Below are 8,979 nucleotides of genomic sequence, written 5' to 3'. Positions count from 1 at the left end.
TGTTCTAGGCAAATTGTCCCAGTAAGTGCTTTTCCACCCGGGCTGGGCCAATGTCCGGAGGGGCTTTCAGCGCAGCCCAGATGGTGTGCAGAGTGGCCCTTGCCCACCTTGAGCCCATTTACTGGCTCCTCTCTGGCCATACCCCGTTGTGGTAAATGGCTGTAGCCATTTGTCCCTGCCCACTTCACTTTCCTTCAGTCACTTTTGGGTCCAGATACTGGACACAAGGGGGCGCCAGACAGCCACCCAAACACAGACAAGACCCTGATCAGTCCTTTTTTGTCCCCATTTTCCAGAACTTTTGCTGCTGTGTCCACCAAGGCTTAGGTGCTTCTGCTGGGACCCTAGGTGCTTCTGCTAGGACTAATAGGGAAGCGAGGTTTCTTACAGGCAGGGGTTCTTCACCCCTAGAAAGCTAGAAGGTTTAAAAAAACAAACGCCATTTATTGTGCCCTTAAAAAAAAAATCTGCCATTTCTCCAATGTAAGCTGTGCAGGCTATTGTACTAATTTGTCCTGAAGGACTGACTCAGGAGCCTTAGAAACCCAAAGACTCAGGAATCCTCCTGAAAGGTTAGTTACCACATCAGCCAGCATCCTTGCGAAGGAAAACATGTATTCACATCTCTGGCCCCTAAACTGTGAATTCTCTGGTGCTTTATTTTATTTTACTGGTTTCTGAATGATATATTACTGTGGAAAGAGCCTTGGGCCTGATTCTTGCTTTGACTCTGCCTGTTTCAATCTTACCATTTGAGAAAGTAGTTTTTTTTTTTTCCCCCCAACCTTACTGTTTTTATCTATTGAATGGAGCTTAACAAAACTTATTGTTATGCCTGCTGCTGACTTACAACAATTGCTATAATAAGAAAGGGGAATGAAGATGGAGAAGTGTTTGGTTAGCTGAAGATCCTGATATAAATGTAAAGTTTTTCTAATTTTTGAAATTCACATGATGAATGTTCTGACCCAAGCTCGGCCCTAGGACTAGGGTAGTGTTTCTCAAACTTGAGAGTACATTAGAATCACTGGTAAAACACGGACTGCTGCACACAACACCCTGATTTTCTGAATCACTAGGTCTGGGATGAAACCAAAAATTTGTGTTTCTAAGAAGTTTCCAGATGATGCTAATGCTGCTAGTCCGGGACCACACATTAAGAACCACCAGTTTAGACTAGGCAATAACTAGTAAAGAAAATTTAAAAAATAAGTCCTCATACCACCCCCTCCCAACCTTCTTCTAAGAATAGTAATTTTTGTTTGGATATTATGGTTTTCACTTCTTTTCAACCCAACACATATTAACTGAGTGCTACCATGACTCAGGTACAAAGCACTGGGGATACAACCTTGAACAAGACAAGAATCTTGGTCTTCAAGGAACTTCAAACCTTGTGGGGGATACAATCAGATAAATTGGGAATCACCATGTCAAGGGAGAAGTCTCCTGAAAGAGCTAAGTCCAGGTGCATGAGGAGCCCATAAGTGGTCAGAGGGATGTTGCAGGGAGGAACGACTGGGAGGTAACCAGGCGAAGAAGCTTCCACAGTAGTAAAATTCCGTGCATAAGGTCTTGGTGCTTTCAAGAAATTGACAGACATTAGTGTGGCTGCAGGGTAGGCAGGGACGAGAGTTTGGAAAGAGCTGCTGGCTGCAAATGGGGACAATCTCTATGCTTTGAGGTTTTGAACTGAGTTCCTGTAATGGAAGAACTTTTGTCTTTTCTGTGTCCGGTGTGGGGGAGTGGACTCCTCTGGGTGAGTCACCACCAAATGCCCAAAGGTGGGTGCAGCCTTCCTTCCTGCGGTGGCCAGGGCCTGGTGCCCACTGTGCTGACCACCTTCCCATGCTGTTGCAGACAGGGTGGGCTGGAAGCCAGAAATGAGTAGGAGTCCCCTGCTTGGGTGGGAGGGAGGGGAAGGTATAAAGCAGGAAGAGGTTTGAAGCTTCATAAGCAAAGGCCCTTTGCTGTCTGGAGGATCGTGAGTGGGAGTGGTGGGTGTGGAGGAGGAAGGCAGGACTGCCTGGCCGGATGCAAACAGGTTCCCGAGTGCGAAGGTACTCAGACAAGGAAATGCAAGCTTTCCAGGGTCAGAGAGGACTTATCTTACGGTAAAGGGATTTGGAGCTCTGCAAAGCTCTAGGTGAAGCTTGCTGTCCAGAAACATGTTCTTTGGGAAAGTGACCATTTGAGGAGGTATTAGGACTTTCTTTGGTAATTTCTTCACCCATTATAGAGCTCCGAGGAGTAGGGATGGTGGAAGGGAAAGAGAGAGGCTCATTGCCCAAAACGCTTGTTACATGCACCAATATCCAAACACTTAAAATGTGGGGTTACTTTCCCCGTGCCCCCCACAGTCCTTTGCACAGTCCCCATCATAGCACTGACTACGCTGGACAGTAACTTATTTGTTTAGATTCCTCTGAGTTCCTCAAGGACGGAGCCCTGTCTTTGTCTACCTAGCACCTGACGCAAAGTTTTTTTTTTTTTTTTTTTAAAGATGACCGGTAAGGGGATCTTAACCCTTGACTTGGTGTTGTCAGCACCACGCTCAGCCAGTGAGCCAACCGGCTATCCCTATATAGGATCCGAACCCGCGGCCTTGGTGTTATCAGCACCACACTCTCCCGAGTGAGCCACGGGCTGGCCCTGACGCAAAGTTTAATAAGTGCTTCTCTATACGCATGTGACAGAAAAATGCTTTGTATTGTGATGGCCGTTGCATGGATTCCCAGACTCCCCTCCTGCTGTACTCTAGTACTTTCTGCTCTGTCCCGCTTGATCCCTTGTGGCTCTTCCCAGTCCTAATGTGACAGTAGTTCAGTGTGTTGTTCTGGGATTCCATGGTCCGGGGACACTTTCTTTTTCTGCAAAAAATTTCCATTTAACTACCTGAGGATTTTTGCTGTAGAACTCAAAGAGTGTCAAGGTGGGTGATTGAGCCTTGGCAGGCCTGTAGTGAGAGGTGGGGTGCCCTTCGAATCATGCTATGGCTAGTCCTCTTCCACAAAGGAATGGCCTAGCCCATGCTAATCAGCCTCTGACATTCTCAGCCTGGTGTTGTTGCCGTTCCCCTGCACCATGCTCGCTGCAGGTCTGTGATCTTCCTCTACAGCATCCCAGGACCTGAAGAAAGTATTCCCAGACCATGGTATCCCAGCATCCCAAGTCTACAAACTAGATCACTCCAGCATCCATGAGGTTGTGGGTTACACGGACACATTAGACCCCTGGACTAGGATGAAAGGGGCTGGCATGCTGGAAAGTAGCCTCCTGTGTCTGCTTCTACTCCAGCGTGTTGTGTGACCCTTGGTATCTCTGTGCCTTACACTTGTCCTTAGAGGGAAAGTGGAGAAGAGAGACAGTGGCTAGGGAAAGCTACTGTTAGTGTTTCTCATTGATCCCTCACGCTTCTACCTGTTCCGGAACCCCACTCCATGAACTATCCTCCCGTTTCTTTTATATTGCTTACCTCTCCCTTTCTACTAGGTCCAGTCCTTCCCCTGGACCTAAAATGCGGTTACATTAATCTATGCTGCTTCCCCAGCCCCTGCCCAACCCCTGCAAAAAAAAAAAGAAAAAAAAACCCACCAAAAAACGAAAACAAAGACAAACCAAAACATTTCCCTTGACAATGAAACTCTATCTTCCTATTGTTTCCAACCAGTTTTCTCAAAGAGCAGCCATGCTTGCTGTTCCCGTTTCTTCTGTTTCCTCCCTTCGCATTCAGCGGTCAGACGCTTGGTGGTGGATAGTAGTGGCTGGAAGGTGGGTGGAGGGTGCTAGATTCTCCCTCTTGAAGAGGTTTTCATGACAATGCCAACTCCTGATTCCTTATACCTTCAGTCTAGGGGTTTTGTTTCTCTGTAATGGGGTTCTCTTCCCTTACTTGCTTCATTATATCTGTTTTTTCCCCCAGGCTGCTCTCAAATCCCAGTGCTGCTCCCACTCTACACGGCCATCCTTGGTGATCCCACCACTGTCATTGTTTTACCTACTACCCATCGACTGACAGCATTGTGGGCATCCCAGGTATCTCCAGCCAGGTCTTCCCCCCACTTTTATATTCAGCTTCCTATTGGAAATCTCCTCCTAGGTGATAAAGTGGCTCCTTCTCTCTCTCTCTCTCTCTCTCTCTTTTGGTGGTTGGCTAGTAATGGATACATACCCTAGACCTTGGTGTTATCAACACCTTGCGATAACCAACTGAGCCAACTGGCCAGCCTTCCAGCATCATCTCACCCCACCTTCCACCACACTCTGAACTGCACCATCGTTCTACTGCATGTCTTTGTAGCCATCAGTGTGTCCTCCTGCCCCGAGACCTTTGTACATGCTGTTCCTTCCACCTAGAGCTCTTGTTTTCCCCTTTTATCTAATTAACTGCTACTCATCCTGTGTAGTTCAGCACTAAGTCACTTCCTCAGGTGGCTTGGTTTCAACCTACAGAGTAGATCAGGGCCTCTGTGCAGATGTTCTCATAACATCCTTCATCTTTCTTTCTTGCATTCATCAAAAAGCAGCATCAAGTATGACAGCTGTTTGAGAAACTGGGTTTCTCAAAACTGGAAGAAAATTTCATAATCAAGGGAAGAATTTAGGGATGGGGTGCTCCTGGGGTGCCATTATAGATAAATTTAATTGCATCTGTTGGTCCAAATTTTAACTTTACATTTCTTTGTGTGATTATAGGCATGAATAATGACTGTCTTCTCCCACCCGACTGAAAGCTCCTTGAGGGCAAGACTGCTTTTACTTTGTTCATTATTAAATTGTATTAGGTATTTGATAAATATATGTCACATGAATGAACCAACAGCCTTTAGCTTCTTTCATTCTCCCCATATAGAACACTCACCAGACCATATCATTTTTGCCTCCTAATATTTACCTATTCAGGACCTTCCTAGCTGTTCCCAGCATTTACACATCTTTGTGTCCATTTATCCATTCAACAAATATTTTATACCATGTACTAAGCACTTTACTAGAACTGATTACATAGAATTAATCCCTACCCTCATGGAGCTTCCAGTTTAGGGATAGGTAGCCTAGGGACGGATGTATATTTAAAAAGCAAACACACAAATTATGTGTAATTACTAACTGGGGTAAATGCTGAGAAGGACACAAACAGGGTACAGTGTTAAAGAACAATGGGGTGGAGGTGAGAGATGGAATTCGTTCAAGGTAATCAAGGAAGATCTCTCTAAGTGAAGTAGAATCTGAGTGGAAGGTGAGTAGGAGTTAGCTAGTCACTTAGACTCATTGTGTCTCCAACCTTGCACATGTGCCCCTTTGCTATGCAGCTGGGGAGCGACACATCTAAACCCAAGTCTGGCCGTGGCACTTCCATGTTTAAGGCACCATTTCCTTGATGGTAAAGTCCAAACTACTATATCTGGTGACTGATGCCCACCACGGCCTGACCCTGGCTCAGCTCTCTAGCCTTGTTTCTTACCTGCCTGAGCCTTGAACCTGGTGCGCTAGCAACAGGGAATTGCTTGCTGTTCTTCTTTCACAGCTTTTGAGTCCTCTGCTGGGTCCTCGTGCACGCTGCCCTCCACGCCCGGAGTGTCCTTTCCTTGCCTTCTCCTGATTGATTCTACTGACTCCTTAAGAGTTAGTTTAGGAAGCTATCTCTTACAGGAGGTCTTTCCTGGATTTTCCTGCCTGCTTTCTTTGGTTCTTTCTTTTAAACAAGCCAGGGCATAATCTCTACCACTATAGTTGGCAGGATATAAGTACATATTTACTGGCTGTGTCATGCTGCATAGATTGTTGGCCCCTTGAGGAATGACATGGCTTCTTTGTTGCTGAAACCTTAATATCCTTGGTGCACAGTAGGTACTCAATAAATGCTGACTAAGGTGATTATTGGAAGGGAGGAAAGAAGGAAGAATGGAAAGGAGGAAGGAGAAAGGGAAGGAGGGAGGGAGACAGATCCACAAGTTTAGTAAAGCCCAGACATCCTTTCCTTAAACAGAATTCTGCTTTCCACAGACACATATTCATAAACATGAGTTGTTTAAAGAAGAGGGTCCAGATATCACAGCCAAGGAAACGAGAGGTTTCCTCTCCTTCTGAAGCAGACTGTGGATAAATGCAGAGGCCTTCCTGTTGGCTTTTGCATGAAATCTTTGACATGAACGTTAAATGTGGGAGCACTTGCCGGGTCCACGCTTTTGTGAGTAGCTTTGCGGTTCAATGTGGCAGCATGTTCACACATCGCAGGAGCGTTCTGTCAGATGAGTGCTGTTGTTACCATTTTACACCAATAAGAAAATTGTCACCAACTGAGGTCTTTGGATTCTGAGCCGAGAAGCCTTTTCCTTCTAAGCTTGGCCACAGAGGCTCGATGGAGGATGATGGGAGGTGACCTACATAGACTCTGCCCTCACATGGGTTACAGATCTGCTGGGGAGATTTCAACACACATGGAGGGAAAGAACCATGAACCCTGGCTCAAGCCAGGGAGTACAGTGGGTTAACAACAAAGTTACCCCTCCTGAGCACTGTGACGTCCCAGACTCAGAGACCCACTTGTGGAGAAGTTTCTGACTCAGGACCACGTGGGCAGTGCTGCCTCTTTGCATCTACCAGGGTCCAGTCAGCAAAAAAGAAGCTGGTTCCCAATTCTCACTGCCAAGGACAAGCACTGTGTTCAAGGCCGAGGACATGATCAATCCAGTTCTGGAGTCCTGTTTTCTTAGACTTCTTATGGCATCAAGCATGTATCCATCAGGGCCCAGTCAGAAGACGGAATCTATTCCTAGGTATTTCAGCAGAGGGGCTTGGAGAACTGCTTATGTGCTGATGGAGGACTGTAAGAGCACAAGGGAGCACTGAGGTAACTCAAGGAAGCAGCCACTGCCCCTGGGGCTGGAGGAAGCAAAGGGAAGAGGCTGGAGTGATCAGAACTTAGATGCTTGGAGGAAGGGCCCGTGGAGCTGGGACTTGGTGCTGGAGGTGAAGGCACCTCCCAGCTGTTGCTGATAGAGAGGCATGTGAGGCTGGTTCTGGGAGAGCTGGAATCTGGGTGGACAGCTGTTGCTGAGGTGAAGCTGAGAAGACCTGCATGCCACAAGAAGGAGTCCCTATACATCCTCCAGCCTTCTACTACCTGCCAGGTGGCCCATTTGTCAATCCTTCATAGAAGCCTGAAATGATAGGCAGCTTTTGAGTCTGTCCTCTTGCTTTATGAGTGGGTGAGGATCGTGTGTTCATTTATTTTCATTCTCCAGAGTGTAGAGACTAGAGAGTCCCACTTCACCTCTACCTAACGGATGACTTGGCATGAACTTCGCCCTCTCTGCCTCTCCCTGGGCCTGCTATGTGAACACAAGGCACATATACGGCACTTAACACAGGGCCTGGCCTCAGTAGGCCCTCCACAAACATTTGCCATTATCACAACCACCTCAGTCACCACTACTTCCATGCTCCAGGCTCCAGGGACATGGGGGATCAAGACAGATGGGGCTCTGCCCTCTTGGGGGTTATGGTTTTATGGGAAGGTTCTTTATGTCATGATTTCAACTTAATTAACTTATTTCTGAGGAAGTGACAAAACTCCCCCACCCTATCTGTCCCTCTTCTTGCATGGATCATTTCGTGCTGTCATGCTTGCTTCCAAAATCCTTAGTGAAAAGAAAAGGACGAGGTTCTGGAATGCCCTGAGGGGCAGGAGATAATCCCGGCTCCTTCTTTTCCCTCCTGGAACTTATGGACCAGGGGGTCAATCACTGATTCCTGGCTTCTTGCTGACGTGTTCTCCTGGTCTCTTGGGCTCTGCTCCTCCATGCTGTTTAGTGCAGCCCGGGAGAACCCCGGGATGTGAGGCCATGAGGACCAGCTCCAGCTCCCAGTCTCCTACACTATGCGGCTCAGGCAAATCTAAGAGGGCCTCCCAATAGGATAAGAAGTTTGGCTTCTCTGGATGCTCCAGCCTCAGATCAGCCCAGAGGGTGGCTGTGATGGGAGGAATCATCTCTATTCTTTCATCTCCAACAGGGAGAGAGGCCTGGGTAGGGGTTAGAGGAGGGAGACAAAGAATGGATAAAGAGGTTTGCTTTGGATGGGGTTATAGCTGGGAAAGAACCAGATTTGGCTGGTATTTCAGGTATTTCACCAGTGTGGGACCTCAAAGGAGAGGAAGGAGGGGAAGGAGGAAGAAAGGAAGGGCTGTCTTCTCTGAAGCTGATCATGGTTAGGAATAATAGTCACAGCCAGCACTGCAGGAGGTGCTTGTTTCTGAGCCAAGCTGAGCACTATAAATGCATCTTTTTGTTTAATTCTTACAAGAATCCTTTGAGGTAGGAAGTGCATTATTCCTACATAGGAGGAGATGGGAATCAGAGACTTGTGTAACTTGCACACGGCTGCATCCTTGCAAGTGGGGGGACGGATACTCGAGCTGATGGCTCTCGGATGCTGCAACCAAGGCTCTGCACTGTCCAGCTCCGGCCCTCCCACCTCCCGGCACTGCCCTGGCAGCAGCAGGTTACTCCAGATACAGCCAGACCCTTCGCTAGGAGCCCACCTGTCTTCATGTCACCTACCGAGTGTGGCTGCTTCCCCAAACCCACTTCAAAATCCTCTCCAGGTTTTCATTTTGTTGGGGCCTAATTTTTCCTTTTTTGATATTCTCCAGTTAAAGAACAAACCCAATCCCTCTGTGCTTGCCTCCACTCTTCCATGTTGGTTTACTCTTCTCTACCCTCTCTGTTTCTATCCACCTCAACCTCCTTCCCAGTCCTTCCTGCTCTGGGGTTTTTCTCCTCTGTCCTCAGTCTCTCCCAGTCACATTCTTTCATTTCCACCCCTTGCTGATTGTCTCCCCCTGTCCCCCATTCTCACCAGCTCTTAGCTGTCCCCTGCCCAGGCCCGTCCCTTCCTGCCTAAGATGGTGGACCCCCCAGTGCCACCTCTCCCAGACCCATTCACCCCAGTCTTCCCTTCTCCCTCCCTCCCCCT

This window comes from Cynocephalus volans, chromosome 14, assembly GCF_027409185.1.
Source record: "Cynocephalus volans isolate mCynVol1 chromosome 14, mCynVol1.pri, whole genome shotgun sequence".
In the NCBI taxonomy this organism is placed as follows: domain Eukaryota; kingdom Metazoa; phylum Chordata; class Mammalia; order Dermoptera; family Cynocephalidae; genus Cynocephalus; species Cynocephalus volans.
This window is presented reverse-complemented; position numbering follows the sequence as displayed.